The following is a 12,537-nucleotide window of genomic DNA, read 5'->3' on the forward strand; positions in this document are numbered from 1 at the left end:
ATTGGATCGTGTTCAAATAATGACCAGAATCGGTGAGTAGTGAAAATAGCCTCTTTTATTCAGTAACCACAGCACATGTTCGAGGTGGCAATAGAATCCCAAAATACAGTTCTTACAAGAGCCCCTTTATAGACAGTTCTTGCATATATTAAAATTCCATTACTATAATGTTACACTTTTTCACAAAGGTTTGAAGGGCTTCCATCCTGGGAGACAGGAGGTTGGTTAAAACATGTGTTAAGTGCTGGCTGTTACTTCTGATATCTTTCCGGTTTGCTTGCATAATCAAGAGGTGTTAGTTCTTTTGTCTTTTAAATTTGTAAATGTTAGTAAAAATACTAGTATATATACTATAAATAAGAAAGGATATTAAACTGATTACTACAGCTACATTGTGAGATTTATATACTATTTGCCGGTATGAGTTTCATTCATTCATACAATTTCATGGAAGCACTGTTTTGTCAGTTAGTTTCTTAAAGGGATAATGGCCCAGTTAAAAGGTATTTAACTGGTACTTAATCTATTCAGGTCCAAGATATGGTTGGTAAGGGCTGATTAATATTACAATGTTTCGTGGAGACTTGATGGGGATGGTATTGTTCTGTGTACTACAATTATTCAGAGGTAAACACTGCTTGTAGCAAGGGTTGATAAGATGTGAAAATTCAGTAAAATGTAGTGAGCTGGTGAGTCAGTTAATAAAGATAACCTGTAGCACAATATCTCATAACACAATATCTCACACCTTCTCATTTTGAACTCCTCTACCCAAAGGAAAAGCCCTTTGCTATACTCCTTATCTATATCCCTCATGATTTTATAAACCTCTAGGCACCATATGTCCAGGAGGGCAGCACTGCAATTCATCCAACTAAAATGAGGTTAAAAGGGAATAGAATATCCTTTATTAGAATATCCTCTATTGTCACGTGTACTCAAGTACAGACATACAGGAATACAGTGAAAAGTTTTACAATGTCCCCTCTTATGGCTCCAAGTTAGATATAAGATTAGATTACTTACAGTGTGGAACAGACCCTTCGGCCCAACAAGCCCACACCGACCCTCCAAAGAGCAACCCACCCAGATCCATTCCCCTACATTTACCCCTTCACCTAATACTACGGGCAATTTAGCATGGCCAATTCACCGAACCTGAACATTTTTGGACTGTGGGAGGAAACTGGAGCACCCGGAGGAAACCCACGCAGACACAGGGAGAATGTGCAAACTCCACACAGACAGTTACTTGAGGCGGGAATTAGAACCCAAGTCTCTGGCACTGTGAGGCAGCAGTGCTAACCACTGTGCCACCGTGCCGCGTGCCGCCCATAAAAGTGGAATTAAAAAAAAGTAGTTGCATTACTTTACAGAAATAAGACATAGTAAAACGGATAATCACAAGTTACAAATAAACATTACATTGCAGTAGCTGGGCACAGGGACTTCCACACGTGGTCTGACCACTCATGCCAAGCTCCAGTTCAACAACCATCCCCACTCGGCTCCAGGCCTCCAGTCCACTCTATACCAGCTCTCAGCTGCTTCAAGGTAAGTTTTAACTGGGCCATGTCAACCTCTGCTCTGGGACGGCTTAACCCGCACTGGCCTTCCTTCAGGACTGCTTCACCACGCCAGCCTCCACTCCAGTACTACTTCCCCTCAGCTGGCTTCTGCTCTGGGACTGCTTCCTCTCACTGGCCTCCGCACCAGTACTGCTTCCCCTCAGTTGGCTCCCACTCTGGGACTGCTTCCCCGTGACTCCAGGATTCACCTGCAAGGCTCACCAGCTCTTCTGTTCCCGTCCAGGTAAGTCAAAGTTATGAGTTGAAAGAAAAGCAGGGAGTAGGAAAAGGAAGAGAGAAAGATAAAGAAATAAAAAAGAATGGGTGGGGCAGAGAAGCTCCAGCTGGAATGTCTTACTCTGCCACCATCTTGCACAAATAATTCTGAGTTGCAAAGGATTGAGTACAGGAGATTGAGATGCGATCTGATTAAGATGTTTGAGGAGAAAGTGAGGTCTGCAGATGCTGGAGATCAGAGCTGAAAATGTGTTGCTGGAACAGCGCAGCAGGTCAGGAGCATCCAAGGAACAGGAGAATCGACGTTTCGGGCAGTCCTGAAGAAGGGCTTATGCCCGAAACGTCGATTCTCCTGTTCCCTGGATGCTGCCTGCTAAGATGTTTGAGCTAAAGGGGAAAACGCGTGAGGTATTACAGAAATTTTGTTTCCTTTGATGGGGTAGTTTCGAAAAAGGGGTCATAACCTTAAAACTGGAGCTTGTTCCTTTGTTGCTATTAAGAGAAATCTGAAACCCTCTATGCAGAAAGGAACTGAGGTTCAGTCAGTCGAAGCTTTAAAACTACAAGCAATCGAATTTTATTAGGGATTATGGAACTGAAAAAGATAGATAGAGTTAAGAAACAGAGCAGCTCAATGGTTCAATGGGCTCAAGGAGTTGAATGGCCTTCTCCTGCTTGATCTTGGTTTCCTTCCATTGGCAGGAAGCTTCCTTTCAAAAAGAAAATGGAATGTGTTAAAGGTGGATTAAAACAGGGAAGTATTTCGGCTCTAAAACTAGCTCAATACTTTGACAACATTAGGAGAATTTGTTATTATCTCTATGAAAGATATATACTGGAAAATTTGTAGTTGAGATAGTGTCAGGCAATGTATAATTTATATGACTGTACTAGTTTTCACACACTTTTGTGATCATGGTTTAATGATTTTGTCCCTTTCCTCGACATATAAATAGAAGAATTGGCACACATTGACATTCAAACTATGTGTTCCTTGCATTACTTTATGTGTTACTTTAATAAATATTTTAGTGATTTCAAATCTTTGTATGATTCCAGAAAAGTGTGATTGCTTAAAAGGGTAATTAAGAGTAATTTAGAGTAATTAATCTGTAAGATTAAATTATGGGTTTTAAATTTACAATGGGTTTATTGAAGATGTAAATTCATTTAATTTGCCATAAGTTGTAACCTCATTTTTAATCTCCACCAAAAAAATACTATGCTTTTTTACCGCCGAAGCTTTAGTCTCATTTTCTCTCCAGCTAAATCCTCTGCTTAAATCTTCGAAGATCTGATTCCACAAGAACTAGTCACTTATGTCTCATCTTTAGCCCAGCATCTCACTCAGTTAGCTTTCTTTATGAGTGAACTGTGATTAATAGCAGTGGCAGGCTGTTTGTTTAAGGAAATTATCACAGTTGAACCTGATCCTGCTCTGAGCAATTGCCCATATATTGTGTGTGTAATTATGACATGGTAATCAGGAGGAGAACTCTAGCCAATTTTATTCTCCTGAACAAAAGGGCACTGAGGTAAGTTTTAGCGGTACTTCCTTCATCTGGAATTGGAATCAGCTAACTTAGCACAAAATGGGCACAAACCAAGCATTTCCCTGGGTTTTGTTTAACTCCAATATACCTCTATCCTTGATCCCATCCACCCCCCAGCTACCAAATCAAGCTAAATATGAAAAGGACTACCTTAAAATCCCAATGATTACTGTGCTCTGTTTCCCCCATATATCCAAATCTTTTGCCAAATCAGTTTCTTTTTCTCCCATGAAAGTGTCCACTACATCACTTTTTTGGATGAATGCTGCTTAGTTGCTTTATATTCATGCTTCACACACACAATGAAGTTAACATGTTATTAAAGCTTCACTGAATTTTTAAGTTCCACTTTAAAAAATACCATTTTGTTCCATAGCCTTGGAATTATGTGACTCCAGTTGACACGACCCTCATAGATGTTGGTCAATGTCAGTACCAACAAGTTTTGTATGTGTCACAGTTGTAAATGACAGATAACATGACACCTGCTTTAACTGTCTTCTGGCAATGCATAATTTACTCTTTTGTGAAACTAATTCCATGCTCAGTTCACAGCTTTGATGTGATTATTTCAGTTTTTGGAAGAAATTCCAGCCTATAGAATGTTAAATGTCAATTTGTTCAAATGTAGAAAAGACCTGAGGAGCGGTGCATTGAAGCACCTGAGAGGTGATAGGTGAGCATGATTAGGAATGCCATGTAAAATTTGCCCTTTAACATAAAGTGTTTAAAGCATGCCCTTCATTGACAGATAGTTAGAAATTGACTCTTTATTATTCTGCTTGTTGGCTCATCCAACAAGGCATTATTTTAAATGGTGGTAATATATTTGCAAATACCAAAAACTCTAATGTCAGGCAAGCAAACATTTTGAGATTTTGTACCCAGTATTTAGCATATTATTGCCAACAATGCCAAGATTTTGAATGATGGCTGCTTCAAGTGAAGTGATATTATTATCGAATCTTTAAAGTTAGGAAAGCAATGAAACAAAACAACAGAAGGTAATGAAAGAAACTGTAGCCAATTACATTATACTCCTTGTTTAGACTTGTATTCCTGGTTGCACTTCCTGTGCATATAATGTTTAGAAACTAACACAGGGTAGGCACTATTTATACACCATACACCATAAACTGTTGATTATTAATTCTTCTAGATATTCAATTACTATTTAAAATTAAATAAACAATACTTGGAGACTCAAAGTCCGTATGAATGATGGGGGTCGGGGACATCACTCAAAATTTAATTGACAAAGGGAAGAGGATAATGAGATAAAGCACACCAATGCACAACTGCAGGTCATAATCCACCTACACATTTTCCAAAGCTTGTTTCCTGATCTCTCAGTGAGTCATACCCATTCTGCAGACAAGCAATGTCACTGAGCTGTGAATCACTTCATGTTGCAGTGCAGAATAATTGACTCAGTCAAATAAAATATGTTCCAGAGTGGGTGGGGTAGCAGTTTGTATGAAGGAACTAGTCATCTGGCAAAGAAAAATCTGCAAATACTGAACGTGGAGAAAATAGCAATTAAAGTTTAACTATCTCCTGAAGAAAAATCTTTGGGAAAGAACATATTTTTAGTACATATTTTTTGCAATCATGCAATTAGATTGGCATGATATAGAATCCAAGACATGAGTTATATCTAAGGTCATCTTGAGCAACGATTAGCAGGAGTTGCCAAGCATGTCACAATGCTAAAATATCCCCCATCTAAAATGTAACAATTGGCAAAACACAAATCTCTCAGTCGTCAACCTCATTTTTTTCTTGCACTTGTCTCTTTTAAAATTTTATTCTCTCCCTTCTCACCATGTTCTGGTGTGTACTTTGATGCGTACCAGTGCTGTATGAATGCTGTCGAGACAGTGGTGCTGGAAAAACACAACAGGTCAGGCAGCATCCAAAGAGCAGGAGAATTGATGTTTCGGGCAAAAGCCCTTCATCAGGATTCCTAGTTCCACATGATTAGTTCCTTCATATAAACTGTTATCCCACCCACTCTGGAACATATTTTATTTGGCGGAGTCAATTATTCTGCACTGCAACATGAAGTGATTCCTGATGAAAGGCTTTTGCCCGAAACATCAATTTTCCTGCTCCTTGGATGCTGCCTGATCTGCTGTGCTTTTCCAGCACCACAGTGTCAACTCTAATCTCCAGCATCTGCAGTCCTCATTTTCATCTGTATGAATGCTGGGCAGACTATTTAAAAGTGAGGCTTGAAAGTATCAAAAAAATCACAGTTGAGTGAATCATTTTCTCAGTTATTGACCACAGAGATTCACTGAGGAGCTGGAATCTGAGCCAATTTCAGCAATTCTTTCGGCAATATTTAGGAGACCTGCATTTGATTGAGTTGTGAACAATCTCTTCATTGCTTGTGAGATGTTTACTCTCTGGATTAACCTCAATATCAAAAGGAGAACTTAAAATTTTAGAAAACACAATTTCAATCCTAGATATGAGCTATTAGCGTGAGAAGGGAAAGATATAAAAGGGACCTAAAGGGGCAACTTTTTCATGCAGAGGGTGGTAAGTGTATGGAATGAGCTGCCAGAGGAAGTGGTGGAGGCTGGTACAATTGCAACATTTAAAAGGCATTTGGATTGGTATATGAATAGGAAGAGTTTGGAGGGATATGGGCCAAGTACTGGCAAATCTGACTAGATTGGGTTGGGATATCTGGTCGGCATGGATGGGTTGGACCGAAGGGTCTGTTTCCATGCTGTACATCTCTATGACTTTAGTGCAACAGTAAGTTATATTGTGGGTGGCACGGTGGCACAGTGGTTAGCACTGTTGCCTCACAGCGCCAGAGACCAGGGTTCAATTCCCGCCTCAGGCGACTGACTGTGTGGAGTTTGCACGTTCTCCCCGTGTCTGCGTGGGTTTCCTCCGGGTGCTCCGGTTTCCTCTCACAGTCCAAAGATGTGCAGGTAAGGTGAATTGGCCATGCTAAATTGCCTGTAGTGTTAGGTAAGGAGTAAATGTAGGGGTCTGGGTGGGTTTCGCTTCAGCGGGTCGGTGTGGACTTGTTGGGCCGAAGGGCCTGTTTCCACACTGTAATGTAATGTAATCTAATCTAATATCATAGACCACTCATACACTATATCCCTCTATCATCATTTGTTATGGGTATCTCCATATGTAAAAGTAGAGCGGCACGGTGGCTCAGTGGTTAGTGCTGCTGCCTCACAGCATCAGGGTCCCAGGTTCGATTCCAGCCTCGGATGTCTGTCTGTGTGGAGTCTGCACATTCTCCCCGTGTCTGCGTGGGTTTCCTCCTTCATCCAAAGATGTGCAGGTCAGGTGGATTGGCCATGCTAAATTACCTGTAGTGTTAGGTGCATTAGTCAGAGGGAAATAGGTCTGGGTGGGTTACTCTTCAGAGGGTCGGTGTGGATTTGTTGGGCTGAAGGGCCTGTTTCCACACTGTAGGGAATCTAAAAAAATCAATTAATGCCTGTTGCCTTAAAAAAAGAAGCATCAAAACTAAGTACTAGAGTATTATTTGAACATGAAATTAAGACTTTGCCAAAGGAACATTGGAACAGGAGTAGGCCGTTCAACTAATGAGGCTATTCTAATATTCATTCAGTTCATGCCTGACCGGTATCTTAATTCCTTTTGTCTGCTTTGGTATTATATTTCTTAATACATTTGCCTAACAAATATATAGTAATCTCAGTATTGAAATTTCAAATCAACATAGCCTTAATCGCTTTTTGGGGATAATGCTTTTGAGCTTTCAATTATGCTAACATTCTTGGACATTCTCAATAAAGGAAGTAATTTCTCTCTCTCCTTGCCTTCCCAATTATTTTATTGTTGTAAGCATTTCAGTTAAATGACTCCTTAATCTTCTATTCTGGAGTGAACATAAATCTTGTCGATGCAACCTGGTAGAGGTTAAATCTTGTCGATTAAACCTGGTTTAATGGTAGAGTCAACTGTTATTTTTAAGAGAAATTAGAGACATTACTAAAGTAAAGGCCTAAGTGGGAAATATAGTCATAGAGATGTACAGCACGGAAACAGTCCTTCAGTCCACCCCATCCATGCCGACCAGATTTCTCAACCCAATCTAGTCCCACCTGCCAGCACCTGGCTGATATCCCTCCAAACCCTTCCTATTCATACACCCATCCAGATGCCTTTTAAATGTTGCAATTGTACCAGCCTCTACCACTTCTTCTGGCAGCTCATTCCATACATGTACCACCTCTGCATGAAAAAGTTGCCCCTTAGGTCTCTTTTATATCTTTCCCCGCTCACCCTAAACCTGTGCCCACCAGTTCTGGACTTCCCCACCCCAGGGAAAATACTTTGTCTATTTATCCTATCTATGCCCTTCATAATTTTGTGAACCTCTATAAGGTCACCCCTCAGCTTCCGATACTCCAGGGAAAACAGTCCCAGCCTGTTTAGCCTCTCCCTATAGCCCAAATCCTCCAACTCTGGCAGCATCCTTGTAAGTCTTTTCTGAACCCTTTCAATTTTCATAACATCTTTCCAATAGGAAGGAGACCAGAGTTGCATGCAATATTTCAACAGTGGTCTAACCAATGCCCTGTACAGCTACAACATGACCTCCCAACTCTGTCCGATAAAGGAAAGCATACCAAAGTCCTTCTTCACTATCCTATCTACCTGCAACTCCACTTTCATGGAGCTATGAAACTGCACTCCAAGGTCTGTTGTTCAGCAATACTCCCTTGGACCTTACCATTAAGTGTATAAATCCTGCTAAGATTTGCTTTCCCAAAATGCAGCACCTCGCATTTATCTGAATTAAACTCCATCTGCTACTTCTCAGCCCACTGGCCCATCTGATCAAGATTAGATTAGATTATTTACAGTGTGGAAACAGGCCCTTCAGCCCAACAAGTCCACACTGACCCGCCAAAGCGCAACCCAACCAGACCCATTCCCCTACATTTACCCCTTCACCTAACACTACGGGCAATTTAGCATGGCCAATTCACCCAACCTGCACATTTTTGGACTGTGGGAGGAAACCGGAGTACCCGGAGGAAACCCACGCAGACACGGGGAGAATGTGCAAACTCCACACAGACAGTCATCTGAGGTGACAGATCCTGTTGTAATCTGAAGTAGTCTTCTTTGCTGTCCACTACACCTCCAATTTTGGTGTCATCTGCAAATTTACTAACTATACCTCTTATGCTCACATCCAAATCATTTATATAAATGACGAAAAGTAGTGGACCCAGCACTGATCCTTGTGGCACTCCACTGGTCACAGACCTCCAGTCTGAAAAAGAACCCTCCTCCACCATCCTTTGTCTTCTACCTTTGAGCCAGTTCTGTATCCAAGTGGCTAGTTCTCCCTGTATTCCGTGAGATCTAACCTTGCTAACCAGTCTCCCATACCATACTGAAGTCCATATAGATCACATCTATCGCTCTGCCCTCATCAATCCTCTTTGTTACTTCTTCAAAAACTCAATCAAGTTTGTGAGACATGATTTCCCACACACAAAGCCATGTTGACTATCCCGAATCAGTTCTTGCCTTTCCAAATACATGTACATCCTGTCTCTCAGGACTGCCTCCAACAACTTACCCACCATCAACGTCAGGCTCACTGGTCTATAGTTCCCTGGCTTGTCCTTACCACCTTTCTTAAACAGTGGCACCATGTTAGCCAACCTCCAGTCTTGCAGCACCTCACCTGTGACTATCGATGTAGAACAGTGAGATTGTTTCTTGATTATTCACAAGTTAGTATGGATATTCTGAGTCAAATGTGATCCATGTGCAATGTAAACTTCTATTGTTATAATAATATGGAACAATAGTGTTAAGTATTGTTCCAGTTGAAGATATAACCAGAAGCCACTGTTATCAAAAACAGTGGCTTGATGGAACTTTTGATCTTTTATAATACAAAATTATTCCTTATGTTGTTTCATTTGAGTTTCCAACCATTGCTGCTGCATTTACACCAGCGAGGTTTCCTTCTCTTGCTTGTGAATTATAACATAAGTATTTTAAGTATTAATAATATCTTGTTTACTTTTCAGAAACTCTAACGGTCACAGTGATTTAAATCTGGAAGAGCAAATTTATTTGGAGGACATTTTAGAACAATATTGAACATGTCAGAAATTTGGACTTTAATTAACTTTAAGATCATCATTACTTATGATATATTAGAGTCACGGCTTCTCAAGTGCTATTTTATTCATTTCAATCAAAACCAGATAATGTTGGTGATACATAACAGATCCATCTGGGTTCTTTAAAACCAAAAGAGGATTTGATGTTTTAGATATTAAAGTCACTCTTAAAGAGAGAGACAACTGGTGTAGTTTAACCTGAGTCTAACCATGCCTCAGGTGAGGGGACAGGTTGAGAAGGAGAATCCTTCTGGTAATCTCAGCAAGTGCAGGAACTGAATGAACCCACACTATTATCATCACTACATTGCAAACCAGCCATCAACCAACTGAGGTGTATTTTATGTTAAACCTTAAAATAATAGTACTGAAAATACAATGAAGTGTCAAATCATTATTTAATTCACCACTTCTGCAATTCGACATATATTTGCCAGTGCAATTTACCTTTCCTTGTTCGGTTTAACATTTTCCATGTTAAATTAACATAATATTTCTGAAAATAATAAAATGAGGAAATGTTATTCTTGGTGACTCAGTGGTTAGACTGTTGCCTTAGAGACTCAGGTTCAAATCCCCACTCAGGGGACTCTCCATGTGGAATTTGCACATTCTTCCCCATATCTGCATGGGTTTCTTCTGGGTGCTCAGGTTTGCTCCCACAGTCCAAAGATGTGCAGGTCAGGTGGATTGGTCGTGCTAAATTGCCCATAATATCAAAAAAGCTGCAGGCTGGGTGGATTAGCGGTGGGAAGTAGAGTTGAGTTGTTGCATCTGGATGGGATGCTCTTCAGATGGAATTAAACTAAAGGAAGCACATTTTACATATAACTAAATGGATGCTTTAGTTTGAGATTATCAGCAAGTTTTATTAAGCAGAATACCTCTGATACGTCTAGATGAAATATTTGCATTCATAGAATCCATACAGTGTGGAAGCAGGCTTGATGAGCTGATCTGCCTGCTTCCACACTGTATGGATTCTATGAATGCAAATATTTCATCTGAAAGTATCAGAGGTATTCTGCTTTTTAAAACTTGCCGATAATCTCAAACTAAAGCGTCTATTTAGTTATATGTAAAATGTGCTTCCTTTAGTTTTATTCCATGGGGTGGCATAGTGGTTAGCGCTTCTGTTTCACAGTGCCAGGGACCTGGGTTTGATCTCAACCTCGGGTGACTGTGTGGAGTTTTTGTGTGTCTGCGTGGGTCCCCTCTGGGTGCTCCGGTTTCCTACCACAGTCCAAAGAATGAGGTATGTTGGTCATGTTAAATAGCTCATAGTGTTCAGGGATGTGTAGGTTAGGTGCATTAGTCAGGGGTAAACGTAGGGGAATGGGTCTGAGTCGGTTAGTCTTCGGAGGTTCGGCGTGGACTTGTTGGGCTGAATGGTCTGCTTCCACACTGACGGAATTCTAATTCAATGTGAACGTTTAAAAGACCAAGACGATTTGAATTCGGTCCTGGTTCACTTCCTAAATAATCTTATAAAAATCCGTTAAACTCTGATGATATTCGAGTTGATTCAAAAGTAGCACGGCGTGTGAGACTCAAAAGAGAGAGTAAGGACTGCAGATGCTGGAAGCCAGAGTTATTGATGTGGAACTGGAAAAGCACTGGATCAGACAGCATCCGAGGAGCAGCTATACTCAATTCAAATAAAAATAACGGATCAACAGCCCAGTAAAGTTTACTGTACTTTTTCTGTCATCTTTGCCGACACTGGGGTTGCAAGTGAGCAACCCATCATTGCAATTGGTTCACTTGCACGTCGAATGAATCGTGCGCAGCAGGACAGGTCATCCGGAGGACTACCTTGACGGGGCAGGCTGTGAAAGGGGCTGCCCTCTTGCCGCCCGCCTGGGTTTTCTTTGGCAGGAGGCGGCGCGTTGGCGCGGCCATATTGGTTGTGGCGAGAAAGCGTCAGTTGGGCTCGCGGCCGGGAGCGGTTATTGAGTGGAGTGACTGGTTGTGGTGTAGGAGGAGGAAGAAGAGGAGCTGTGAGTGAGTGAGGGAAAGAAGGTGGGAGTTCCCGGTGTCAACAGCAGCCGGCCGAGGGGGAGACGAAGAGGTGGAATCAGCTGTCAGTCAGTCAGTCTGTCACCGCGAGCTGCTGGGAGGAGGAGCGGAGGGGGCTCCGATGCGTTTCCGTTTGCGCCGTTTGGCCTTCACCAGGAAGTCGAGCTGCGGCGGGTGTCCCGGAGAGGAGGCAAGTACGGGAGGGATTGAGGGAGGGGAGCTGGGGGTGGGGTAGAGTTGTTGGCCGGGAGGGGAGAGGGTGTCACCCCCCCCCCCCCCTCGGGAGAGCGGCCTGTGTATGAACAGAGAGCGCGGACGGTCTGGGTGCTGCCACCTCCCCCACCCTCGGGGTTGTGGGGGCTGGAGAGTGTTTTATTTTCGTGAGAGAGACCCGGGAGGCTGGGGACGGTGTTGGGTAACTCACGGCGGTCGGGGTGCCGGTCTATTCCTGTCGTCCTCCTTCCTCTCCCCGGGGTGTGTGTAGTCGCTTCCTGCTTTCTCCATGTCTCTCTACCCCCACTCCAACCCAACCCAACCCCTACAGCCCGGGCAGACGGGGCCAGACGGTCGGAGAGTGTTGTCCCTGCTCGGTGTCCGTGAAGAGATGGTGTCGGTGGGCTTGATGCACTTTTCCCTTCTCTCAAACTTCCCGGCCCGTTTTGCTCGCTCTGTTGTGGGACCACGCACTGCTGACTTCTGTCTCCCTCCCTCTCCCGTCCTTTCACTTCACTTCTAATCAGCAGATTAGCCCGAGTCGGGCGGGGTCCCTGCACCATATCAGGAGAAGGTTATAAACTCCATGTGTTCCTCCCAGTGCCCGAGCAGAAGCTTTATTGTTGTTTGCAATACAATATTATTTGTGTGTGTGTGCCTCGCCATCCACCTACCTCTCTTCCTTTCTCCCCCCACCCCCCACTCACTCTATCTCCCTCTGTATTGACGCACGGAGTTGGCAGGCGCGTCGTTTTAAATTCTCAGAAACAGCCAGCCTTCTGCATGTTG

General features: G+C 42.5%; 1 long non-coding RNA gene across 1 annotated transcript; it reads right to left on the reverse strand.

Annotated features, from left to right (window-relative positions):
- Positions 1-2,155: 2,155 nt before the first annotated feature.
- LOC122562748 lies at positions 2,156-12,050 on the reverse strand. Its single transcript, XR_006315407.1, has 3 exons — positions 11,960-12,050; positions 9,964-10,012; positions 2,156-2,515 (listed from the first exon to the last, which is right to left on the reverse strand). It is a non-coding gene; the product is annotated as an uncharacterized LOC122562748 (long non-coding RNA).
- Between the last annotated feature and the right edge of the window lie 487 nt (positions 12,051-12,537).

Source organism: Chiloscyllium plagiosum, chromosome 25 (assembly GCF_004010195.1).
Source record: "Chiloscyllium plagiosum isolate BGI_BamShark_2017 chromosome 25, ASM401019v2, whole genome shotgun sequence".
In the NCBI taxonomy this organism is placed as follows: Eukaryota; Metazoa; Chordata; class Chondrichthyes; order Orectolobiformes; family Hemiscylliidae; genus Chiloscyllium; species Chiloscyllium plagiosum.